At 44.2% G+C, this 25,874-nt stretch overlaps 1 protein-coding gene and 1 long non-coding RNA gene across 2 annotated transcripts in view; both read right to left on the bottom strand.

Moving 5' to 3' along the window:
• The window catches only part of LOC119431664 (uncharacterized), a 512,426-nt gene that overhangs the window by 391,984 nt on the left and 94,568 nt on the right, over positions 1-25,874 (bottom strand). The window lies entirely within an intron of this gene.
• On the bottom strand, positions 18,194-20,975 carry LOC119431264 (uncharacterized). Its single transcript, XR_005188035.2, has 4 exons — positions 20,192-20,975; positions 19,578-19,933; positions 18,706-18,896; positions 18,194-18,402 (listed from the first exon to the last, which is right to left on the bottom strand). It is a non-coding gene; the product is annotated as an uncharacterized LOC119431264 (long non-coding RNA).

Genomic DNA, 25,874 nt, shown 5'->3' with positions numbered 1-25,874 from the left:
GGAGTAGATTAAACAACGTCCTAAGAGGTGAATCAACCCTCCCGATAATCTTTTCTGGAACTCCTCAACACCACAGAACGGCAGGTGGTTTTCGTGGTCTGGTGGGTGCGATCAGTGACCTTTTCCACTGGCAATGAACCAGGAGGAGGAAAGATCACAGATTCTTCAAAAACCTCTGTGAGTGTGTGTGTGTGTGTGTGTGTGTGTGTGTGAAAGAGAGGGAGAGATAAGTAGAAGATATATAGGAAGGCAAGGAGGCTAACAAGACGCACGTCTGCTTTGTTGCCCTGCACTGGAAGAAGGGGGCATAGGGATGAAAAAGAGAGAGAGGAAACACAGAGGCCAGCTTCGCGCACATTTAAAGGTGTGTGTGTGTGTGTGTGTGTGTGTGTGTGTGTGTGTGTGTGTGTGTGTGTGTGTGTGTGTGTGTGTGTGTGTGTGTGTGTGTGTGTGTGTGTGTGTGTGTGTGTGTGTGTGTGTGTGTGTGCGTGTGTGTGTGTGTGTGGTGCGCGCGTTTGTTAGCGTGTATGTGTGTGCATGCGTGCATGTGCTCTTAGTTATCTTTAATTAAATATCTCAATTGATATTTTACAGGTACCTCTTGCAAATCGAAAGAAGGGCACTATAACTGTGTCCTATGGGCTGTCATGTATTCATCACTGGAACATTGTCTCTGACAAAGAAGCATTCTGATGCAGTTTCCAGGAATACTAGTTATTTACTGCCAAGAAAAAATGCTGTGTTTTGGCAGAGCAGCTGAAAGCGTGAATACATAGTGCGAGTTACGGCAGTTTTGTCCGCAGTTCAATTGTGTTCTGCACGTGCTTTCGTCCCATACAAATACCATCAACATGCACTAACTTTGATGATGACGACTTATTAGACTGGAGCGTCGCAAGGACGGTCCAACACGGATTGATATTCTGAGTGCATTGCTTCGTGTTGCGTTTCCACACAAGTGGGTCATCGTCACAAGGTCGGCATTCGCTCCTCTGACACCATTACATATAGCCCCTCATTCTTTCGACAAGCTGGTCGTGACTAGAATTAAAGAAATTAATTAAATTATGGGGTTTTTACGTGCCAAAACCACGATCTGATTATGAGGCACGTCATGGTGGGGGGCTCCGGAAATTCGGACCACCTGGGGTTCTTTAACGTGCACCTAAATCCAAGTACACGGGTGTTTTCGCATTTCGCCCCTATCGAAATGCGGCCGCCGTGGCCGGGATTCGATCCCGCGACCTCGTGCTCAGCAGCCTAACACCATAGCCACTGAGGAACCACGGCGGGTCGTGACTGGAATTACCTGCGGCATCGAGTATACGTTGTTTTAATTAGTGACGTGAATGTTTTCCGTAAGCACCTAATAGCATTTTTAGTACATTTTCCAGCATACCCGACACTGTTCTCTTGCTTCTTTTCATTTTAGCCTCCAACTACTGCCTATGCATTTTTTGGGTTTCTTCAGTGTTGAACTAAATATGCGCCACATTTCTCTCTATATCTTCCACTATTGTATGTTTGTACTCATGCATATATTTATTTGATGCTTCTGCGTAAGGCCTGAGGGTTCCATAATTAAATAAATAAATTTCTCCACAGGTACTACCACTTCAAACCAGAAATGTGCTTCCTTCTGTTCGGCATATTTGTATTTTCGTCCGTGTATAAACCCTCTCACTTTCTTTTTCTCGATTGCTATAAATCGACACTAAAATCGACACTCTTTCGTACTATAAATTACTCTATTGAGGCAATCTACTTTTTGGTTTGCTGTTGTATGAGCCTTATCTGAACTATTGCAGTTTTTATTTCATAAATTTCGCTCTTTAAAACATGCATAATGATGCAATGACTTATGATATACGAAACTGCGAATCCCTGTGGCCCTTTAAATAGCTGATAAATGAAATTAAATGTGCGAAGAGGCCAATGTCTAGAAGAGATAAAGTGGAAATTAGGCTTGTTGTGCAAGAAAGCTACGCATGGCTTTCGATCACATCTGACGTGAAGTGCCACGCTTCACCCGCGCAGCACAGACGGGTGCACACAAAAATTCTCTTGGGCGTGAACAGTGATGGAAGGATGTCGTAGATCCACATTGCACATTGCTCTAGGCTTTTTAACAAAGAGGCGATGTCTTGTAATAAAACGACCTGAGAACCTAAAGGTCAAAGCAGCACGAAAGTGACACAGCTCATGCGTGGCAATTAGAGATGACTGCGAGAGGCCTCGCTCCTGCAAGAGACATAAAATATTTTTATCTCAAAGGCGGAGTTCAACTTGGAAAAGCGAAGATAGTATGTGCATGAAAGAGGCGCCGCATTTCTTGACTACAAACCTTGTAAACACAGCATGATGGCTATTGCTAGCACTTAAGCGTTGCAAATATGTACGCCTGAAAGTAAACTGCGCACGGCTTTCTTGAGAACACACTAAGTTTCTTGCTTTATTATGCAATGTAATGCTTTTGCTATGTATAGTAAGAAGCGTGTGCTGCATTTGTAACATTCTAGAGAAAAATCACTTATGAGAAATATCTTTCTTCGTCTGTGTTATCGCAATTACACAGTACGTGTAATGGGGATGGATGGAATATTTTTAATTAAGTTGAATTTTCTTTTTTCAAAAGTGTTGAAAGTTACGTCACCACTGTCAACTGTACAAAACAGACGTATTTTCTGCCCATTGATTATTCGCATGCTTTGAACGCGTGCAGAATGAACGATCTGAGGTCGTAATGGCACATTTGACAAGTCGTGTCACATGTAGCGCTGCGCGCAGTGCTCCACAGGTCGCGTGTCTGCACTGCAGCAACTGAAGCCTAGAGAGAGAATAAGTGGGCTTCCATGGCAAATAGGAAGTGATATGAAAGATACATTACGCATTTATCTAAAACAAGCGAGTATAACGAGGGTAAGTGGCGGACTAAATGTTTGTTAGTACCCTGTGAAGCAACTATACAATGAAGGTACAGTCGACCGATTCTTTAACAGTACCGTGCGAGCATCGACTGGCCGGCCGAACAGCGTCTTCTAACGGCGCGAAGCAACAAGATCAGCAAGAGCAAGAACCAAACAAGAGCAAGAGAAACAACATCAGCAAGTGCAACCTCGTCGATTAGGTGGTGCTGACCAGCAGGCCAGTCGACGCTGGCGAAAGAATCAGCCCCTGCTTTCTTTTCACTTAATCATTTATTCTTCGTTTTGCCTATTATTTCTACGTTTCAATTAAAAATAATATAATTTTATCCATGCTTTCGCTGCCTTCATTGTCTGTTTGCCTGCTACAGCCAGACGGCTCTAAAACGACCCGACGAATGGGCGGTAAGTTGAAATTGTGATTCTATATACACGTCGGATGCCTCTTGCGAAACTTTTTTTTTTTTTGGTTGGGGGGTGGGGAAGGGCGGAAGTGAGCACTAAAGTACATATACCTCGTGTGTTTGTAACTATAAATTCGAGCCGGTAGATTTGTTTCTCCATATTTTCGGCCCCATTTCCTTAGCGTAACTTTTTTCTATTTTTTGCTTTGACATCTTTTGAGTGGCAGGGTAAAGAAAAAACTCCTTAGCAAACATTCCGAGGACAACTACCATGCAAGAGTAGAGGAGTAGCCGGCGCCACATATAGGCACCAACCTTTCCTTAAATACATTTAATTAAAAAAAGTAAAGCCTTGTGGCAAGGGCAGAAAATATGTCACTTCAGTTAAGACTTTTCGTAACTTCGAAGCAAGCGGAAGTCATCCGAAACGCCAGCGTGGCCTCACCAACGGCTGCCTGAGGTGCACCTGCTTGAACAAAATCTCGCGCTATAGGAGCGTGGGCGTTCACAAACCTGGTCGGAAAGCGTGCTCCTGTTCTTCACGGGCACCTCTCCCCTCCCAGCGAGACCCGGCCGTACGCCGATGATGATCATGTTAATGCAGGAGTGGCCGTGATGTGGGCGTGAACGCGACAGGTGTGGTGCCAGCCGAGAGAGCCAGTTTCTACGCTTTCTCGAGCCAATGCTTCCATATCGCCGCTTCAGGGAACGTTGACGATCCGCTTTACAAGGTATAATATAATGAACGCTATATTTGTTATGTTTACTTTTTCTTTTTTTTCCCCGTAGCATCGTGGCTTCGAATCTTTCCTTTTCATTGGGCGTGGCTCCACGCTCGATCCGACGATGCGATCTCATGAAGGAGCAGGGTGACTGCACCTTGCGAATCCGGATGAGGCGTTTCTTGACTGCGCAGTCGCCAGTGCGATGGTTTACCAAAGTACTTATTGTGCCCGAAAAAGGGAACCAGAAATAGAATATATATATATATATATATTCTGAGGCTGCGAAATGCAGACAGCTTTGGAAAGCACAACAAGTTCTCTGAAGCTAAAAAGAAAATACAGCAGACTTCAGTGAAGACGAAACCGAAGGGACCTTGGAAATTGTTCCCCCTTATGAGAACTTCCTCTTAACAGAAGGAATCCGTTGACCTCGAAATCTGCTATTACTTGGGCACCCAAGTATCCGCGACACAAAAGAATCAATGAAGCAGCAATAAAACCAAAAGTCAGAGGCAAGTGAAGTGAGTGAGTGAACTTTATCTGAGAGACCATGCTGGCTCGTGCCCGGAAGTGTACGTTAACCCGTGACCATCCACCTGTGCTGATGGCCTAGACCTGTTCACTAGCGATAACTAGCCCTCAGCACTTGGGCTTGTGAGCTTGGCCTCCCACTGGCCTTCTGTAAGCGTGTGATTGGATGGCCGTTATCTGGTTATCTGTGGGTACTTGTTGCATTCCCAGACCATGAGATAGAGGGTGTTTGGCGTATTGCAGAATTTATAGTCTCGTGTATACGTTGAGAGAACATCGCATGTTTAAGAGTTTCGTGGAGGTAAGTGTGCATCTGAAGAGGACGTAGTATGACGGCTTCTTCTTTGTTAGGATTGCACTGTGGTGCCGGGTATTCCTGCCTGTTCTTCTCATAATATTTTCGCATTCGAGGCAGAATCAAAAATAAACATTTGTCGGAATTTTTATAAAGCATAGTGCTGATTTATGCACTCTAAAGCTATCCAGTTATTGCAGCTTTCCCGAGTTGTGCAAATCCTTGCGCTGTTATAAGAGCTTACATTTCACCTAGCTTGCTCAAAATGTACACAGCGCCCTCAAGTCGTTGAAGAAAATTCCCCAAAGTATTCATGGCATTATTTGCCACGTCATGCGCGCAGCTTGTTATCGTGGCTCCCGGACAGTGTCCGTCGCGTCTTGAAACGTAAAGCCCAGAACACACGTAAAGGCTTGCCAACGCGCGCAAGCTTGCGCCGGCGCGCCTGGAGTTCGCCGCGCCTCGTGAGGTATCACGGTTTGCATCTGCAAAAGACGCTCGCCAGCGCGCGCCCACTGTGCTAACTGATAGACGTTTTAACAGACATCGTCTCGTACTGTGTGATTGACAGTGCTTCGAAATGCTGAATTATGGATAAACACAATCGTTTTATTTTTAGAGCTGTTAGAACAGCGCAAACGGCAGAGAGAAAACACATTATCACATTAGAATTCTGCCTCACTGAGTGTTTATTGTACTATACACGTCTCAGCTGGGTAGCAACCCGCGAGGCCGCCAGAGCCCGATACCTGTCCGTGTTCGCGCCGTGCATGGACGCAAACGATCGGTCTCGCACCATCTGCGCATGCGTAGGCGCGGGCGCAAGCTTATGTGTGGTGGGACCTTAAGGATTGATTGAACTATACGGACCCGATTGCAACAGCCGCCGCTACTTTAATCCGCCATTGCATTGTTTACATGGTTGCCAACTGCGCGTACCGATTCGGTTAGATAGTACGAGTATGGAACTACGTTAACCCTATGTAGTTCTCAACTGGCTTACAAATACTAACCTCTAGATACATCGAATATAGAGACACTACAGTGTCCTCACCTAATTAGAAACCTGCAGTAGCACATTGAGGACCCCCTTCAATTTGTTATTTCTGTTGTGAGCACTGTATGTTTCAACTTCATTTTCGACGCTTTTCTAGCAATTTATGTCCACGGAAACATCATTTTCTTATTGTGCAGCTACCACAGGCGCCTCCTCGAAGTCAACCGATCTCGCTCAGCTGTGTAGCAGGCGTCAGTGGCGGTACTATGGCTGACAAGAGAATTGTGGAGGTTCACGTAAAAAGAACAAAATAGAATAATAAGACCCGCGTCCGTGAGGCGTGTCTTAGCAGCGAAGTCATTCATTTCGCCTTAAGTAAAATAAGAAATCTGCAATAAGCGCATACTATCAAGCAGCAACTGCATGCCGTGCCAGACAGAATTGAAGCGCCATCAATTATTTTTACAATCAAGTAATTGTGGGACCAGGTAACGCCTGTCAGCTTAATCAAACGCACTCTTTGGCAAGCACGTAAGACCCCGGTATATAATGTGCAGAACAACAGAGTTGGATGCACGGTAACTGAAGACACACGTTAGTTTCCGTGAACTGCTGAAATGGTCCTGCGGAATACACCCTACGCATGACATTTGTTGCTATCTTTCTGCGTGCAGTTGAAACAGGCTATAAGTTACCATTGTATTTAAAAAGAGTAACTGAGAGCAATTATCACAGTGACACCTGATTGTGACAGATGACTGATAATGACACAAAATACGACAGAAACTTTCTGTCGTAGAAGCTCTGTGTATTGACAGAATTCGCAGAATTTATTTAAAGCCTCATATGTTGTTGCCGCGACAAGAAATCAATGGCATATGATGCTTTAAATAAACGAATGTCGCTAACATATGAGATACTTTGCCATGAGGGCTGCCGGTGAAACTGCACAAGAGAAATCGCTGTTGCTACGGAAGGATCTTTTCCTGCTTTATTTTATTTCTGTGATGAACGAAGTTTACGCGACGGTAGTTACACTCGTACAATAGATGGCAAATTTCTTTCATTATGACAATTATTCTTTCGTTCTTTTTATTGGGCGAGTAAACTCGCAAAGTTAACTGGCATTTTTATATGTTGAATATGCTCCCGCGAGTTCACTCTTGCTGGATCATGTAAGTGCCTTCACTTTGCTGCCTAGCTATTCTCTTTCCCGGGCTACCATTTTTTATTCCAGTTTCCGCGCTTCCTTTGGTCTTTCCTGAAATATTTTTTTTTATTTTACGTTAGATGCGACCGCTGCTTTCATACGTCCCACCCGTTAATAACAGCCAATTGCCTCTCGTTTAGCCAATCAGCACTGCCCAGCAGGCCCGACGCCGCTCCCATCTAGACCCAGACTGTGGCTGTCTACGCCGAAAGCTGCTGGCGAATAAATAGCTGCGGCGTGTGTATGGAAAAGGATGTTGCCAGCAGGATACGGGCACTTACAAGGGGGCAAGTTTGTACGATCGGATAAATGCGGATGTCACAAATAGGCGGAAAAAGCACGGAAGAATGACTCTTATCGTCTATCTGGTGAACCCGGCTTCGCACAGGCTCGCACAACTCTGTCCACGCTTCACCTTGTCACTAAAACCCGGCGCACTGATGCGTACTTTGTGGATAACTTTCTGTCGAGCTGTATTGTGTGCAACTATACGAACGAAGCGCTCCTTTGAGTGCTCTGGTAGTGGAAATTCCGCATACATTGAATTACTGCGTACTTTGATTCAATTACTTACTTCTTACCCGAATCTTATCGCTGTTTTTTCTTAACAACTCCCTGTGGTAGCTTAGTAGATATGGCATTGCGTATTATATAAACAAAAAGTTTATTCTTACTCAAACTAAGTTGGCTTATACGGAGGAGCCCTGGCCTAACTATATCCAGCGGTCTTGTTCTCATTCATTACAAGCATTCAGAGCAAATACTCCATTTTCCTACGAGAAAACTTGAAGATTGAACAGTGTCAAAATTTTTCTTCTGTTGCCTATAGCGTTATTATCTAGGCCATCCTATGGGCTGTGCAGCTTTATGAATATGGGTTGCAGGCACCTCAAAATCAGATTTAGAATTGCGGAAACTTCGGCAAGTTTATTTTCTTCACGGTGCAATAAGAGCGACCAAGCGAAAAACAATGGTAGCCAAGAATATCACTTCGGACCAAGTTGACACAACTTGGTCCGAAGTGGTTCTTTTGGTGGTTATATGTGAATATGCTCTCGTTTGTAAATAATTTCATGATTTCTTCTTTGTTTGTTGCAGATGTGACACATCTCACAGTATTAAATCAATGGCGATTGAATTTTGCATAAAGAAAGAATCACGTTAGCCCCAGAATGGAGATGAGATGAAGAAAATTACGAAGCTACAGGGCGAAGTAAAAAATATAATAAAGATGTTTGAAATGAAATAATCAAATGATCTACAAAGATACACCCAGGTCAAGTGGTCACGGTCATTCAGTTCCCACAAATCTTGACGTAATGCGACAGAGATTGTGTAACTGCAGGAAGAAAACGTGAAGTCGCTAGCGTCGCCATTACTATAACAAACGCCCGCATCCAAACTCCTGCGACCTAAAGGAACCCAAAGACGCTTATACTCCTGGACAACCTTCCCTGGCTATGCAACAAAAAGCTACAGAACTAAAGTCCACCTGCCGTGACATCTCGTGGTTTTGGTCCCGTATCTGATTGTCACTCTCAGATGCTCGAGAAAAAAATTCCATACAGTGATCTTGTCTATAAATGATAACCAGAAAGTGTAATATTATATTAGTGTTTTTAGTAATTCAGAAGGAATTATGTGATAATATTTGTGTTGGTTATCAGCTAAAGCCGAAACAACCTCTCAAAAACGACTGTCCCAAAGAGTACGATTGGCTGTCGTTCTTGACCAGTGCACTACGCGTTCACAACATAAGAATGGTGCGATAGGTCTTGGCTCTCTCCCTAGAAGTGTTGACCATGAAGTAGGGTAAAACATTTGTTTTATTGAGGCGCGTTTTTTAATACAATGGCAAATAAATTTTTACGCTAGAACTATTCGCAAGAGCAGTCTCCGGAGAATCAAGTTGAACATATATGCGAATGCGGCCGGTCCATAGCAGAGAACACTTACGGCGAAAAGCTTCAACTGTGCCTTTATTAGAAATAGTTAAATGTAAATCAGCCCCACGTGTGTTTATCTACACGATGTGTGGTGTTTTCTGCTAGTTTATTTATCAGCTATAATATTTCTACTACTATGTTTGACCAACCTACTCAAGCATAAAGTCTGCTGCACAGGATATTTATCTTTAGCATCCCTATATACCTAGTTAAGCTCGTCACCACGGAAAAGTCACGTATAGAAGAATAGGTACGTTGAAATTTGAATTTTTTTCCGTCCTGAACAAGCGATGTCACCTTCGTATTATGTAACAGGTTGTGTCTTGTTTATAATGTGTACAGATGGGAAACCGAGGGGCTCGATTTTTCATAATCATATAATAAGAAGCAAGAAACAAAGACACCAAGGACAGCATTGCGAAAATTACTTGTACTTAGTAATTAAATTAATGAAATTATATATTAATGGAAATAAAGGTGGATGAAAAATAAAAACTTGCCGCAGCTGGGGAACGATCCCACGTCCTCGTATTATGCGTGCTCTGCTCTTAGCAATGTAGCTACCGCGGCGCCGTTTTCCCATCCACTTTCTGGGGTATTTATGTTTTATGACTTGAACTTACCCTGGGTGTGTTAGCCAGCGCCACCACTCACAAACCTTGGCGGCGGACGTTGCTACCGCAGGCATCACGAGTACGTGATCTTTTATTGCGATAGCAATTATATGGACACTCCAAAGCAGAATTCTGCCGTCGTCGTCGCCGTCGCCGTGAGGTTCCGTATGACGTCAACGGCGATGAAATCGTCGCCGCGCTCCGGACGCTGTATGTTCGAGTGAAAGGGCGCGAGGGACGCGCGCTTTCACGGGGAGCGAACGCACGCCGGAGAGCAAACGCGCGTTCTGCGCCGTGCTCCCTGAAGCTTCAGGCTGCAGAATTAAGCGTCTCTTTCCTCGTTTCCATATATAGAGAGCAAACGCAACTTTTTCCGTCGCGGGAAAGGCTGTGGGGGAAGGGAGGGAGAGAGGGAGGGGAGGCGACGTTTAGCTGCGGCACCAAATATGTATTCATATAAAAACGCCGTGCGCGTTCGGTGCGAACGCGGGCAAAACGCCGACGGCGTCGACAACAGTTCTGCTCGTTGCTGGTGCTGCTGGATGTTCAAGTTTATACAGCTGTTAAAACTACTATACTTACTCCGTATATATAAATAATCTCTACTAATTTGCTATCGCAATTGGTGCTTCGCCTTTCGGGTGAAACTGCGACAATTTTTTGTGTGAAGGCAACTCGTCAATATACAGGGTGTCCCAGCTATCACGCAGCACGATTTTAAAAAAGAGGAACGGCGTTACGCGAAGCAAACCTAGTGCGTATTGTTTCCAGTGCAGTGGAGTAGCTGCCAATCATTTTTTCGTTGCTGAGATTTAATTAGCTAACTGTAATTAATTATCTAACTCGAGAAACGCAACTTTTCCGTCGCACGGCGTTTTTATATGAATACGTATTTGGTGCCGCAGCTAAACGTCGCCTCCCCTCCTTCTCTCCCTCCCGTCCCCCCACAGCCTTTCGCGCGACGGAAAAAGTTGCGTTTCTCAACATGAAAAACTCCCGATACAGCTTTCTGTTGCTCAATACGTGCCACATAAATGTGTTTTTCTGAGCGGGAAAGGAGCCCGCGAATACACGCAGAATTGCCGCACGAATGGTCGCTCGAGGCACTTTGCGTGTATTCGCAGGCTTCTTTCACGCTCGGAAAAATACTTTTATGTAGCACGTACGGAGCAACAGAAAGCTGTATCGGTAGTTTTCATGTCGCTCTACAATTTTCTCATTGACACTTTGATAATTAGGGCAGTACTTCTCGAGTTATATAATTACTTACAATTAGCTAATTAAATATCAGCAACGAAAAATTTACTGGCGGCTACTCCACTGCACTTGAACCAATACGCACTAGGTTTGCTTCGCGTAACGCCGTTCCTCTTTTATTAAATCGCGCTGCCTGATAGCTGGGACACCCTGTATATATATATATATATATATATATATATTATATATATATATACTTATTTGGCATTGTTAAAATACGTAACACGCATGACTATTACTAATGTTCTGACTAGAATTTTCGCTTGTCAATTACAGTGGCACTGTAAGCGTAGGAAACCCAAATTCAAAGCGCTATCAAAAAGGCCCGCACAAAATGGCGCTTCAGGACCAGTGGAGAAGCTCCGCCCCCGCAGGTCTGCATGCATATAGCCCCAGGAAATGGTCAACGCGTACAGTCTAACGACCGCGACAATGGCGGGGGAGCAAGTCTTGCATAGGGACCGTGAAAGGCGGTTTCTAGAAGGGGAGGAGGCGCGGTAGTGCGAAAGTGAGCCTTTGTTCCTCTTCTAGCCAATGGCGATGGGCAGAGGCCGAGCATATCCTCCAGTGAGAGAAGGGTTGGTCTGGCGCCACTCCGTCTGGCTCCCACCTGAACTGTGTCCGCGGCCCGTCGCGTAGCCTTTGCTAACTCTTCGCCATGGCGGGTCGAGGAGCACAGGTGTCTGTGTACATGTACCCGAGCTTCGTGAAGCGCGAGCGAGGGTGATATGCGTTCAAAGTGAAAGTTTAGTCCATCACTCAGCACAAACAAATGGCGCTACTGATGCTACCGGAAATTCGTCTGTGAGCATATATATATATATATATATATATATATATATATATTGTGTGTGTGTGTGTTTCCCACCCCAACGGTTTCTAAAGGAAAATGGCGCTAACTACCGATTCACCTGTTCGCTTCGCAGCTATAGCCTACTGCAAGTGCTTTGCACCTGTACGGGTGACTTGGTGACTGTATCAACTGTGGCCAATCACCGAGAGTCGGTAACAGGTCCAACAGCGAAGTTGGGGCGCTGCAGGTTGACCACTGAGAAGCGCTATGAAATCGGAGACTGCAATGGGAATGTGGGTCTTCACTAGCGACAATGCAGAGGAGACGGTGCCTCCCCCGCTACCCAGCCTCGAAGGCTGATTCCCTTGTAATATCGTACAGTAGGCCTAAGTTTTACATTAACAAAAAATTTTTGAGTGGCAGAATGCGCAATCAGCTAGCCCTTGTCCACTAATATCGAAACCCCAAACCATGAATGTGGTTAGCGGTTTCAATATTGCTTGCCGAAAAAGGCAAGCAGTATTCAAATCACAGCGATATCTGCCAGCATGGTCGTCGGTCATCGAGTTTGAACTCACGGGTAAAGCGCCTCCGCAACTTATATACATGTGTCACCATATATTAAAAGTACTGGATGTTGCTCTCGTGCACTCCTGTGTACAATAATGTTCGCTTCGTGCGTGCAACTTGATTGTACAAGTAATTTTCGCTGTAAAATTGGCAACAATATTCTAACGATTTCACATGCCGTAACTGCATCTTGCACCAAGTGACAACTTGATAACACCGATAATGTGGTGAAGAAGTTTCACCGGCAAAAATTAAAACGACGTACGCGTAACAACACTAGACTTAATTTAGTATGTCTACTTCTCAAACGTCGCGTTCATTAATTCAACCGTTTAAATCAAGCTGCAGACGTCTTCACGATTTCCTCTACCTTTCGTCATGACAGCTCATTTAAACACCTGGTGTTTCATTGAAACAAAAAGTTTGTCTTCCATATCTAGATATGTTTGACTCGACGTAGTGAATTAGATTTTAGATCTCACAGTGCATTGTCATCTCAAGCGGACAGCAACAAAAATTAAATTGCAAGCTTAGCGTAGATGTTAAATGCAGGATTACTGATAAGTAAGTTAAACTTTTTTATTACATTCTCTTTGACAGTCTTAATTCGGAAAAGTTCAAGCACATGCTAGAGTTTGCATTTCACTTCGCTGCAGTCTTTCTTGAAACAAGTATGTTTGCAGAGCGGCGTCCTCAAAGTCGGTATACTTAAGGAAGTGCATTTCTATTTTAGGTAATATTTATCGCCAATGCGCTTTTTTTCATGACTGATCTGTGTTAACGGCAGTATCGATTCATTTAGCCACATATTTGAAAATTACCTGTGATAATCTGTGCTAAGCACAGGATTTGCGCTAAATGTACATGACTTCATAACTGTTGTGCTTCAATTCCGCTATTGCGGTTATACCATAGACTGATTATTTGCAGTCTATTAGTGATACTTTCTTAACTAAGCAACATCACACTGTGATTTATCCACCTGATGTCACCGACATTTGCAAAAATTAACAGTCGTAGAAGAAAGAACGTCCCTAGCGGCTACACGTCGATATCGGGGACTGGTCCTTCAGACAGCGAAATCTCCTTGTATAAACTTTTGCTCAAGCAAGGCTTCTTGTTCTACCCCTGCAATTACTCGAAACCTTCGTATTCCTACGAGCATTCGTTCTGTTTGGAACAGTGCTATGTGTAGAGCACTGCATGGGCTCGGGCTTACCCAAAAGCCCGGGCCCGGCCCGTGGGCCGGGCTGGGTAATTTTTTCACGGGCTGGGGCAAGGCATGATCTTTTTACCAGGGCCGGGCTCGGACTTTCTGTTGGTGTGCATGTAACGTGCAGAGAGTTATCCTCGCGTGTCTCGACTCTGAAAAACATGTCTTTTTCAGTCTCGGGCCGGGTTCGGGCCAGTTTCTATCCGGGCTTGGGCCGGGCTCGGGCCTAAGGTAAAGGGGTGGCGGGCCGGGCCGGGCGGGTAACGTAGATTATTTTCGGGCCCGGGTCTGGCCCGGGTCTCGCCATAAAACTTTTGGTCGGGCTCGGGCGGGCAGCCCAACGTACAAACGGGCCCGGGCCGGGCCCGTGCTGAAAAATCAGATAGTGCAGTGCTCTACCTATGTGCCTTAACAGATTTTTAAAAAGGATGTCTCAGTAAAAAATCTTCCTGTATATATTACAGAACGAAATTAAGCTTCCCAGATCCACAACACCTAACCACGCTCAAAGACACCTTGAAAGGCAAGTGTGGCCTTCCACCGCTGAATAAAACATTTAAGATCACGTCCTATTTGTTTAACGCGAAAAATCGAAACCTCGTTGTGGTTTGGAGTATAAGTACGCTTCTGTTCACCGTCTTTTTAATTGCTAGTAGGGGCAGCATGCATGCCCAGATCCATGGTTAAGTATGACAGGCGTTAAAAATTGATGGCTTGTGTCTTCTGAACAGAACGCACTGACTTCACGTCGCTTTTGTGGCTACTGTCGACAGCACGAAGGGGGTAGAAGAAAAGTCTTCTCTTCAATGGTCAGGTGGGTGGCTGCAGACTTGCTGGTGGGAAAGGGTACCGCCCGGCCCCGCTCGAGAGCTGCGGCCACGGGAGGGCGGCAACAAAATGGAAGGCGGGAAGATCAGAAGCTAGCGCCGCCTAGTGTCACCGACGAAGCTCGAGAGAGAGTGCCGCGACCAGAGAGAAGGCTTCGTCTCGTCTGGCGCCAGACTGTCTGGAGCTCACCTGGGCTGCCGCCTGGTCTTGTTGACGTAGCACGTGGCTGAACAACCGCTTCTCGAGAAGGACCTGCACGTGTATCGGGGGGAAGGCAGCGTCTCCGAATAAGGCATGGGAAACAAGTGCACACAAGCGGTCCGTTCAACTCTGGTTTGACAGCGGCTTGGATAAGCCTTCCACCAACTGCTCTTTGAACTGTGTGCGCTCTACTCTGTATCAGCTGCTTCATGCCTGTATTCAGAATGGGCGCGCGGGAACGTACAGACAGCCACGTTGGAGCGTACGCTTACGTCAATATGGGGCATGAAAGAGCGGGTCAATAAAATTTACGCACGTGCGGTGGCAGTTTGACGGAAACCATGTTGAAGCTTCCGAGCCTGAAAATTTATGCAAAATCTATAAAACTCTGGGAGTGAAGCATGGCTCCTTTGACGGAAGCAATCTTTGAGCCACGCTTGGCTTATAGGCTAATGATAGAGGAACGTTACCGAATGCTTCAAGTACACTGACTAATGCAGCGTGTCCCAGCAAACATGCAGCAATCTTTAATAAAACCGACAACCTCTAGGTGATCAAACGAACTGTGTGTTGTTAAATTACATTTGAAGAAACCTCTTATGCTTACGGGTTCTTCTTCATTTGCCAATTAGTAGTTATTTAGCTGGTTAGCTTTCTGAGTGTTGAACTTAAGCAAATATGTCAATGGGAGATTCTTATAACAAATTGATCAACATAGGTTACGGTTGTTTGCGGTGCGCTAATTGTACTGTAGCTCATTTTTGTACTTTTAATGAAAAGTTAGCAAAATTAAATAGGAAAAGAACGATGCTGCCTTTTTATTTTGGGACCGTTGTTTTCAAGTGAAAATACGAACTAGCTGAAGCTTGCTCACAGTACATAGGTTGCACATGCTTTCAAGTATGTCATAAGGACCTCTCATTGAAATCTTTGTGATATATTTATACTTCAGATAGTTATTTCGCTGATCACTGCTGAATGGTTATTTATGTAGAACTCAGCGATTAATCGAGGCTTCGTTCTGGTGCAAGGTATGACACCGGGCTAGTTAGTGTTACATATTGGCGGTTAACGTACAGTTTAGTCGGTGTCGAAGACTGTTTTCTAGTTCCAAACTGATTATGTTATTCAGGACATCCTGTGTATCATAATCACGTGAATTCGCCCTTTATTGTGGCTTTCGTCGTGATACGCCCTATGAAAATTTTATAATTTTTTGCAGTCTCAAATCGCTAGCATGTCCTTTTTCTTTAACAATGCAGCAACAGCTCTCCTTTAGCTCAGTTAAGACCCACAGCATAACGCTTTTTTCTCGGTGTCATAGCAAGTTATTCTATCTCAGAGAAATTATTGGCATCTGTAGTACTTTTGTTCTGGAATCAATGACCGAGACCTAGCTATTACACTCAGAAGATGTGTGAGCTGATGTACTGGCGACAATTCAACATCGTAAATAAAGTAGCGGGAACCGTAACACAAGCGTCCTGCCCCCTCCCCTCACCGTTTTTTTTTTTTATTTTGTTCTCACTTGGTCAGATAAACGCCAAAGTTTAGATAATTGCTGCTGTATTGTCGTCCTAGTATTTTTTTTATCTACTTAACATATTTGTCTACTTTTCTCGGTTGACGAATCGTTGCCGTTTAAGTCAAGAATTCGACGGAATACCGTCTTGTCAGGTCATATCTTTGCTAAAAAATGAAGCAGGTAATTGAGCAAGGTCAAAATAAAAATTTTATTCGGCCCTTGGTCATTGACCGGCTTCATTTTTAATGTTGCCATTAGACTAACCGGCTGGGCATGATTATTTACGGACGTTACAACTTACCATCAGTGGTACATATTCTTTCATTTGATGTGCATGTAAACACAAACTGATACTCCCTTTGGCCTAACGTCAACAAGAAAGCTAGGTACGTAATGTAACAATGTTTTCTTGGATAGTTACGTGAATCCACAAGCGAGAGTTCCAGCTTAAAATCCGGCTTTAACATGAGGTACTTTTATGCCCAATACCGTCTTCACTCGAATGCCTCATTAAACCAGCCCTGTGAGATGGCGGTTCCTTAATACAATATTTAGTTACACCTTTATGTGAACAGGTGAACACAAAATAACGTAGCATGGTGAACGTCATTATCGAAAACGGTAATTTGTCTTCCCGCTGCTGTGGGCAGGTCGTAAGAACTACGTTTAATATATCCATTTATATTCTAAAATGACGTACGTAGTCAATATGGTGCCCCTTTTCAGTGTTAATAAAGTAACCCATCGGCAGATTTTGATGCCTAAAATATCATCATTGTTGAATCAAGCATACGCTTCTGAGCGTTTCTTTAGTCACACGCGTGTCAAATGTGGTTCACATTTGCCGTGGCAAATGAGCACAATATCTAGAATTACATGCAATTATGTCGCGAAGTGTAGCACCTGTCATCGAGCAGACGAAGTTACAGCAACCGACGACGTCGACGAAATGCACTATATATACGGATGGCCACATGGTACGATCATAGTCACACCGGTCTAGTGACTTTCGCCGTGTTTGAGCTCCAAGAGTTTGTCAGCGGCTTGCCGGAGCTAATTACATTAACTCTTGTCATCTCGCCCTGCCACGTACTTGACCTATTATGCAGTTTAATACAACCAGCTGCGGCAGCTTGGACGCTATGGCAATGCGTTGCTCAGCTCGAGGTCTGAGGCCCGATCCCTGCCGCGGTGGCCAAATTTCGATGGGGGTGAAACGCAAGAAGGCTCCTGTACCTAGATTTAGTTGCACGTGAAAGAAGCCCAGGTGATAAAAATTAATTTGCAGTCCCGAGTTGTAGCGTGCCTGATGATAAAATTGTGTAACACCCGCTCGTGAGACCCCAAGAATTTAGTTTTAGTTTAATCTAGCGAAAATTCAGTCGGCTAACTTAATGAGGATCTAAAATTAAACTGAGTTTAGGCCCACCTCCTCGCATTAGCAGAGATAACTACCGTGTTCATCTAAGCAACCGCGAGACAATAGTTGACCATTCGGCAGCATAACAAATGCATTTCATTCCTCTACTTATTTGTTTGGTGAAGTACTAAAGGGCAAACGTATTGATGTGGCAGCTCGTAGGAATTACAGCTTTACTTCACTCCATCAGCCAAAATATGGCTACTCGTCATCATCTTACCTCGAGTGCATCTAAACACCAGGCTCTAGGTAACCATCATTCTGCATACTGCGTGCGCATGCAAAAACAATTTCGACCCGGAAACTTTGAATTTAGACTCGTCGCGCACATCTACCTTCTATCTTTGCTGTCCAAAACACGCTCTGTACACACCCAGCCGGCAAGGGCGCAATCTGAAAGATGCTATAGAGTCTCCTAATTATCAAATAATGCACGTGCAGTAAACCTCTGAACGGTGTACTTTACGCGCAAGTCGGCGAAACTGACAGATGCGCTTATGCATTGCAGTTTCTGTGTCATCTATTCATGAAAATATGCTAGCATGGAATAACTTTCACAGAAATTATGTTTCTCTGGCCAACAGCAATCGATAGTCGATGCCTTGAATACGTTGGGCCGACAAGGGCTAACATTGCATTTCTAAAAGTGATGTTTGTGAGAGACCATACAGTAAGCCGTGGTAACCAATCAGAGGTTAACGACTACTATGCAGCCTAGTGCACATACAATTTCAGCCATTGACAAGAATATATTTATTTCTGCCCTTGCAGTCCATGTCAGAAATGGTCGATTCGTTTGGTTGCCGAGTCACCATCCATGTACTCCTCAGCGGCTTCATATGCACAGCTCTTGTGGACATGTCGATGAGCTGTAGATACCGCACGTGCTGGTTCGAGCCAGGTTCTCAACCTCTTCCGCTGCTCAGTAGACCAAATATGCAAGACGTTCCTGAGAAAAAGAAAAAAAGTAACAACATTATAAACACGTGTACAAGAATACTCCATACATATATTATCACAGCTATACAGCGACATATAGTTCTGTGACGATTTAGTTAAACAATGTACGTAATGTCGCGTCTACGTCTTGTGTCTTCCAAAGTTCCCTTAAGTTATTGGTGAGACCTAGTCCAACAAGCAAAAAAGAGCATTCCTCTCTAAACGTGTCACGAAAGAACCCCACCAGAAAACTTCTTTACAACTGGACATGGTCCCTCATGCAATATAAATTGAATATCTGAAGCACACTGACCTCGTTTGAGAATCCAGAGATCGTGAGGGGTCCATGTTCAGATGGAAGCAGCGTGTGAACAGTGGCTGTTAATGTCAACACACTGCAAATAGGAGCAGCAGTGGCAGCAGCAGCAGGGGGGCAGAAGCCAAGCCGATTGCTCCAAGTAATCCAGGCATGTTGCTTTCAGCTGGTAGAAAGCACACTTCAACCTGCATGATGAAAAGAAGTTCTCTTATTAGGGAACGCAGCGGTCGGTAATGAAGAGCATATCATTCAAGTGTCTTCCATTAGCTCTTTAAAATGGACTTTGCCTGCCTAGTTTATGCAGATCGAGTGAGTGCTTAAGTTTAGTTTTGTTATCTGGAATTACAACATTAAAGTTTTCATTCAAAACTGAGTGTCGAACAATGTCTCCATATTTATCCGCTGCAGCTAGGCTGTGAGAAGTCAATCCGTATACACTGTTGATTGCGCAAAAAATAGGATCCCAAGTTTATGTTTAGTTACTGCTTCAGTGCAAAATGTAATTATTTATATGCCACAGCACATTCGTACACTAAATAATTGTTCTGAAAAGCAAGTAGGAAACAGCTGAACCGTAAACAGCTATGTAATGTAAACAGCTATCAAACGTTTGACGGCAGGTAACCTTACTAGGAAGCTAAAATGATAAAGTCGATTTCTCAGTAACAAAGAAATGGGTCAGCTTGAAGAAAAAAAAAAACACTAGAAGCAAGACCGGCTTTTATATCACTCCGTCTTACATTCGCTACATTCTACAGAGATTAAAAGAACCGTAACAGAATTTGAAAGGTAAACGTCTTGCTGCAAGGCACCGTTGAATGACAACAAAATATGAGTATATAGAAAAATCTGCAGGCGTTACTAACCTGAGCGATGGCTGAAGCCTTGTGAAATGGTGCGGAATGCGTCTTGTCCGCGGTATTTTCACGGTGTTCCGGATTTCTCCCACGATCCTTGTCAGAAGACGTAGCAGAAGGGACGGTCAGAATCTTGCACTGCCAGAGCTTGCACGGTGGTTAACTGGGTGACAGGCCATGAGGAGCACCCAGGGGCTATTCGAAAATCTGAGGCGTCGGAGAACAGCTTCTCCGAAGAAAAGCAGCCGATAAGAGACTCCTGTCTCGGTGGCCCATAAGTCGAAGCTTGAAGCAGGAGTTGGCGAAGGCGCTGCTCCAAGCGTGAACATGGCCAAGCGGTGAGTGACATTGTCCGCATGTGTCACCTGCACATGATGGTGGCAAAAGAGAGAAACGTAAATATAATGCAACCGCGACCAATGCTTTCAGAAGCACTTGTTATTACGCCAGTACTAAAATTTCCCTGAACGTTCCTGCAGTCTGTGTGCAAAACCACTGTGGTTTGCATAAAGTACGGGAATAGTTGATACTCGAGTTAACTTGATAAATAATAACATGCAGTGAGATTTAACTGGCGGCATGCCAAATGAAAACGAAAAATAATAACAAAGATCCACACATACCTTTTCTTTTGGGCACGTGCGTGCCCTTACGTTGCTGACGGAAGTGGACAGCCACCAGACTACTGCGCCGGACTGATCTCAAATGTCATCGGGCACGGCGCAAAGCTCGCAGGCTGCGTCTTCAGGGTCAGCTCCAGGTCGAGGATGTAGTCGATGACCTCCTGCATGATCTCCAGCTTGGTGGGCTTCTTGCAGCGGTCCGTGCTGGGCACCAGTTGAGCCAGTTTTTCAAGTAAGGCCAGCGCCGATCCGTGGTTCAGGTCACTCTCGTTCCGATCGATGCGACCCTTCGCCACCTTGTCCTGGCTGCTGACTGATCTACGGCTGATCTGGGCTTTCATGGTGACAAACTTCAGCGTCCCTTGGAAACTAGGAAACAGATGAAACGGGATGAAATGGGTGCGGAGTTCGGGCGGGGGTTTAGGGAGTGCAGCGGGAAACTCGAAGCTGAGCGCCTCACGAAGTGGTCACTAAGCTGAGCGGCAGCGGCCTGAGCGGAACGGCGGGCGCGCGCGGCTTTTATACAGAGTGGGGAGCGTCCCCCCGCCAGGTGCGTTCGGTGGGCGGAGCCAACTCTCCGACCGGAAAGTAGCTTCGGTAGTTGTTCCGCTGTCCGCTACCGTGAGGCGCCACTGTCATAAAAATATTCTTATCGTCCCCGGTGAGGAGTCCGCGCGCTCTGCTTTTTATAGCTTAGTTTCTCCTACCTTTTGTTACTACTTTTTTCACTCTACGAACCCTTGGCCAGCTCACGGCTGTAAATACACATTCGTTCGGTGATGCTTGCCGATTCGACTCTTCTTTCATCATAGCATTTCATGATCTTGTAACATAACAGATCAACACAAATACGATCAATTATATACCTTCAGGGAGAGCCTCGCTTCGAGCGTTTCTTGTTGGTGTTCGGTAATCGAAAGTCAGCTGCACATTTTCAGCAGCCGCTGAGTTATAATTGGCGCATACATAAAATCACAGTGCACTGCGTTATTATATCTTTGGAAACTATGTACGCACATGAGAATTAGTTTTAATACAGAAGTTTCAGACAATGGCGAGAACCAGGGCTCGTGTTCACAAGAAGGTATTGCACTATAAGGTCTAAGTAATAGAAAATGACAGCCAATCGTTATGCTGGAGATATTATTAGCAAAGGCGACCAGCCAATGCAAAAAAAAAAAAAAAGAAAAACACGAAAGAAAAGGCTGTTCCACTCATTCTTCTAACATCAGAAATCACGTCACGTGCTACTAAAACCACAATCTGGAGCGTCCTCTCGACTCATCCATACCAAAGCAATAGCACGTGTAAACGACCGCAAAGGATCTATCAACTCACCTTTTTTTTTTTTTTTCGTAATGCGATAGTGCTGCGGAATTGCCTCCCAGAACACATAGTGGCATACACCGAACGCAAAGAATTCCGCTGAAAACTAAGAACCCACTACACAGCCTCCGACGACCGCTGTTCCCTAGACTAACTCATCTTCATAACTATATACCTGCTCAGATGTTTTTTTCTGCTGTTTACCTTTTATATTTTCGATGTATTCTCAATTGTATTTTTTTAATTCACTGATTGTATTTCTGCAGTGTATTTTTGCATTTTTGTTCAAATAATTAAAGTTTTACATGTGGTTCACGGCCCCCCTTATGTAATGCTTTCGGGCCCTTAAGGTGAAATAAATGAAATTAAATGAAATGAAAAAGCCGTAGTGAATTCGGCCCCAGTAGTTGATACAAAACGTTTGCCAAGCAGAAGTTAATGGAAGGTTATGAAAAAAAAAAAAAAAAAGACTTGAGCCTAGTGAAGCGAAATAAAGAATGTCGTTTTACATGTGGTCAAAATGTCAGTCATGGTAGGCTAACTTTCGTCGCCGGATTGCACAGTTCACGAGTGCAAGAAAGCGGCAGCTAATCAGATTAGCTTAAAAAATAACCAGGCCTTTGTCTCCCTTCCTGATTACGCGTACGGTATTCCTACACCAATTTTGGTTAGTTTTGTAGCCCAAGCGGCCGAAGCACTGACAACGGCAGTAAAGCTCCGGAGTGCGTGACACAATCGACAATCAAGTAATTGATTTACACTTTCTTTCTTGCCATAATCTAAGTGGAGCTGCAGAGTGAGACTACCATATATAGGCAAAAATTGTCCCCATTCCTACAAACATGCTCCAACTGGACAAACGCTTTGAAGAAGTGATGGTCCATTCAATAATCACATTCGAACTGCGGAAATATTTTGCATAAGTCACAACGATTGGCTAACGTAAAAATGAAAACTTGGAATGACATCTAGATTTTCAACAGTTGCCACATTGCTTGCCCCTTCCAGAAGCTAAGGATTCCAAAGCTAAAGCAAGCGATGTATATTTACTTATTATGAAGATTTTTCGTTCAGTATTGCCTTTGAGTTTTATATTGCACTTCCAATCCCTTGTTATTGTTATGATTGGGCATGAGGAGCCTTTTGTCGACTTCAAGAACCCACGAAACGAGGCCGTTTTAAACGATGCACTCAAAGCTGTGCATTTGTTGAGTTATGCCTGTCAGCGGCGGCAAATACAGAGCTTGTTGTTCACTGTCTGTCCTATTTTATTTCTCATACTGCCGATGAAGGCAAGTCTTCATCAGAAGCATTGGTTTAAGCCTGAGGCCTTTTTTTTTTGCCAGGGCAGTGTTTATTGCAAATTTCACACCTTCCGTTCAACCCTTTGACTCGTTTGAACAAACTGAAGAGTCGCTTCACTACGTCTGGAAAAAAAGAAATAACAAAAAAATGTCCCGGTATGACAACGTCTTCATGCTTGTTGTACAACCGCCTTGCAACATAATATTTGCCGCTGATTGAACGCTGTAAGGATCGTGATGAGGCTAGGGCATAAGCGCGAATATACGACCGCATTTAAAGGGCACTACATAAAAATATTACTTTAACTGTCTTAGTAAATTACTCTTCTACAGTAACAAAACAACAGCCGCTGTAAGTCAGAAATCACGCAAGAACAACCACAAAAAAAAAAAAAAATTGATGGCGGCGTCGCCATGAACATTCCGCACCATCTCTCAGTGACGTCATTGATTTTGATGCAGTTTGCTGGATCTAGGTAAATTTTTATTGGCGAAGACGAACTACACTGTATCCTACTAGAGCCACAGACTGAACTTAGCAAGTTTCAGAACTTTTACCGAGAGAGTACGAGAGTAGAAATGCGAGAGAGTACTTTGAAATTATGGCGCGAAATTTAAAAAAATAAAGATCTTATCTTACATTTTCCCGTTAATAATCAACCCAGTGACGCGAACTGAACGCAAACGAAGCTCTTCAAGAATATTTCATAAATCTAAACTGACATGTCCTCCTCACTACCGTCCGTTTAATTTTGCCATAAAAGAGCTGCTGTTCGACGAAATAAACGTAACATTTTTTAGGGTGCCGCAGTATCCGCAATCCCGATTCAGAGATACCTTATACGAGCTCACACTCTGGGGTTGTCTCAGGTACGCTGGCGCGCACGTCACGTTGTTCAACGACATTTCGCAAGGGCTGCGTGGTGGCCCAGCATATGTTTCTCACGCTGTCCAAATATGAAATGGCTTTTCATCTAAAACATCCCTTCCCGAACACGGTGCTCATTCAACCCCACGGGGAGCGGATTATCCTCCAGCGCGTGCAAGCACCCGCGCTCTGCGTACTTGCGTGAAAATGCCGCCAACAATGGAAGCAAGAGCGGTTGGCGATGGGGGGAGGGGGGGGGAGGAGGCAATGTGCCTTTCGCACGGTAATGCGAGTTGCAGAGGGCGCACGCTATAACCGCGCGTGAGAAGCAACCATTGTTCGGCGGGGTTTGACGCGTGCGACCGTGAATCGGCACGCGCCACCACGGTCAGAGTAACGATGGCACCTGGGTTGCGTTACCGTAATTTCTCTTCTTTCTTTTTTTTATTCCGCAGATGGAATGGTGTCCATGGCTTGATCTTTTGTGTGCGTATCAGTGTGCGTCTGTCTGGGCTGAATGTTGGAGGAAAAGCCCAGGGAGTTGGTGTTCTCTCGGGAGGTGGGGAGGGAGCTCTCGGAGTCATATTACAGTTGTTTAGGTCCCATATGTTCATACACCTCTGATGTCTGGGCTATCTCGGGAGAGCAGATTATCCGCATGTTCGAGCCGCTACATGAGAGCAACCTTTAGGGTCTAACTACGATACTGAACGTATTATCAAGAACAAGTTTCCCAAAATGTCATATCGAAGAACGCGCGATTTTTTACCGGGGGAGTGTCTGAAAAAAAATGATAACTACAAAAAAAATGAATTCAGAAGAGGGTATAGACAAAGTTGCGCTGGTAGGGCAATCGGCTTACAGCCGACTATTTCTGGGAACATTTCTCTTTTTTTTTTTTTTCGAATGGCGCATGCGTAACACAATCAAGTCACGTACGAGTAATCAGCACCGCACTACACATTGGCATGCCTATGTAAAAAGAAAAGCTTCTAAAAAAATACAGAAAACGGGGAGCTCACACCCTTGTCAGGACCCTGTTCCTTGATAAAGTATGCTACGAATGTTTTCCTTTCCTGTTGAATTTTAGCTTTGCCATTCATTGAGCAGTTTACAAAGTGTAGGCTACGACAGCACAGCTTTAAATGTAGCTACAGATGGCCGTCCGTGCCTGCATGAACCTAACTAGCACTCAGTCACGTAAAATTTTCACGAAAGGTTCTTATTATTTATTGACCCTAATTATGTCTTTAAAAATTAACACCACATTTATTGTTCCGCTGAACGAACATCTAAATTCAGAAAAACAAAACATCAAAACAAATGGAAAAGTGACTTTCTTCGAAATATTCGACGCCCGAAATGGAAATCGATTCCCTGTTTAACCGTAGTTTTACAAACCAAATTTTCTGAACAGTGAAAAGGAAGTTCCCAGTCAATCACAATAGTTTACGGGCTTTGAGAGACAATGTTAAATTTCCGTGTACTTTTTTGACCATATCCAGTAAAACTGCGCACCACGTACTACGTTGTTCGCATTAGTACTGTCTGGAAATCCGAACACTAGTCTGGGAGTACCGAGGCTGGGGAGATGCAGTTGTACACAACGAACGCCGCTACTCTGAAGTGGCCTTTATAACGGAAGATTTATTATGTCCGGGCCGGCTTCAAGAGAACGCTAAGCGTCGAGGACACCAATGTCTGCACACAATATATTGTGTTCAGAAAGGCATCAAAGAATTTCACAACTGCAGCGCCCCATGAAGTCATCAAAAATAAATGTTTACGCGGTTTCAAATAAATAAAAGGATTTATTTATTTATTTATTTATTTATTTATTTATTTATTTATTTATTTATTTATTTATTTATTTATTTATTTATTTATTTATTTATTCATTCATTCATTCATTCATTCTCAAAGTAACAATAGGGGCATTATGTAAAGTGTGGACAAAAGATCACTGTCACTTCAGTCGGTGGGAGATAAAAGATAGCATAAACGCATTCGAGCTTGGGTCGGATGAGAGTTGTATAGGCCAGTTTAGTCAGGAAGGTGCTAGGAACTCCAGGTGTATCTCTGAATATTAAATATAATTAGTAGATTCTTTACAAGCTATAACTACTCAGAAACCTAGATTTACGTATTTGTAGAAGAAGTGATGACGCATGCAACTCAGGTGATA

Source organism: Dermacentor silvarum, chromosome 10, assembly GCF_013339745.2.
Source record: "Dermacentor silvarum isolate Dsil-2018 chromosome 10, BIME_Dsil_1.4, whole genome shotgun sequence".
Classification (NCBI taxonomy): domain Eukaryota; kingdom Metazoa; phylum Arthropoda; class Arachnida; order Ixodida; family Ixodidae; genus Dermacentor; species Dermacentor silvarum.
This window is presented reverse-complemented; position numbering and strand designations above follow the sequence as displayed.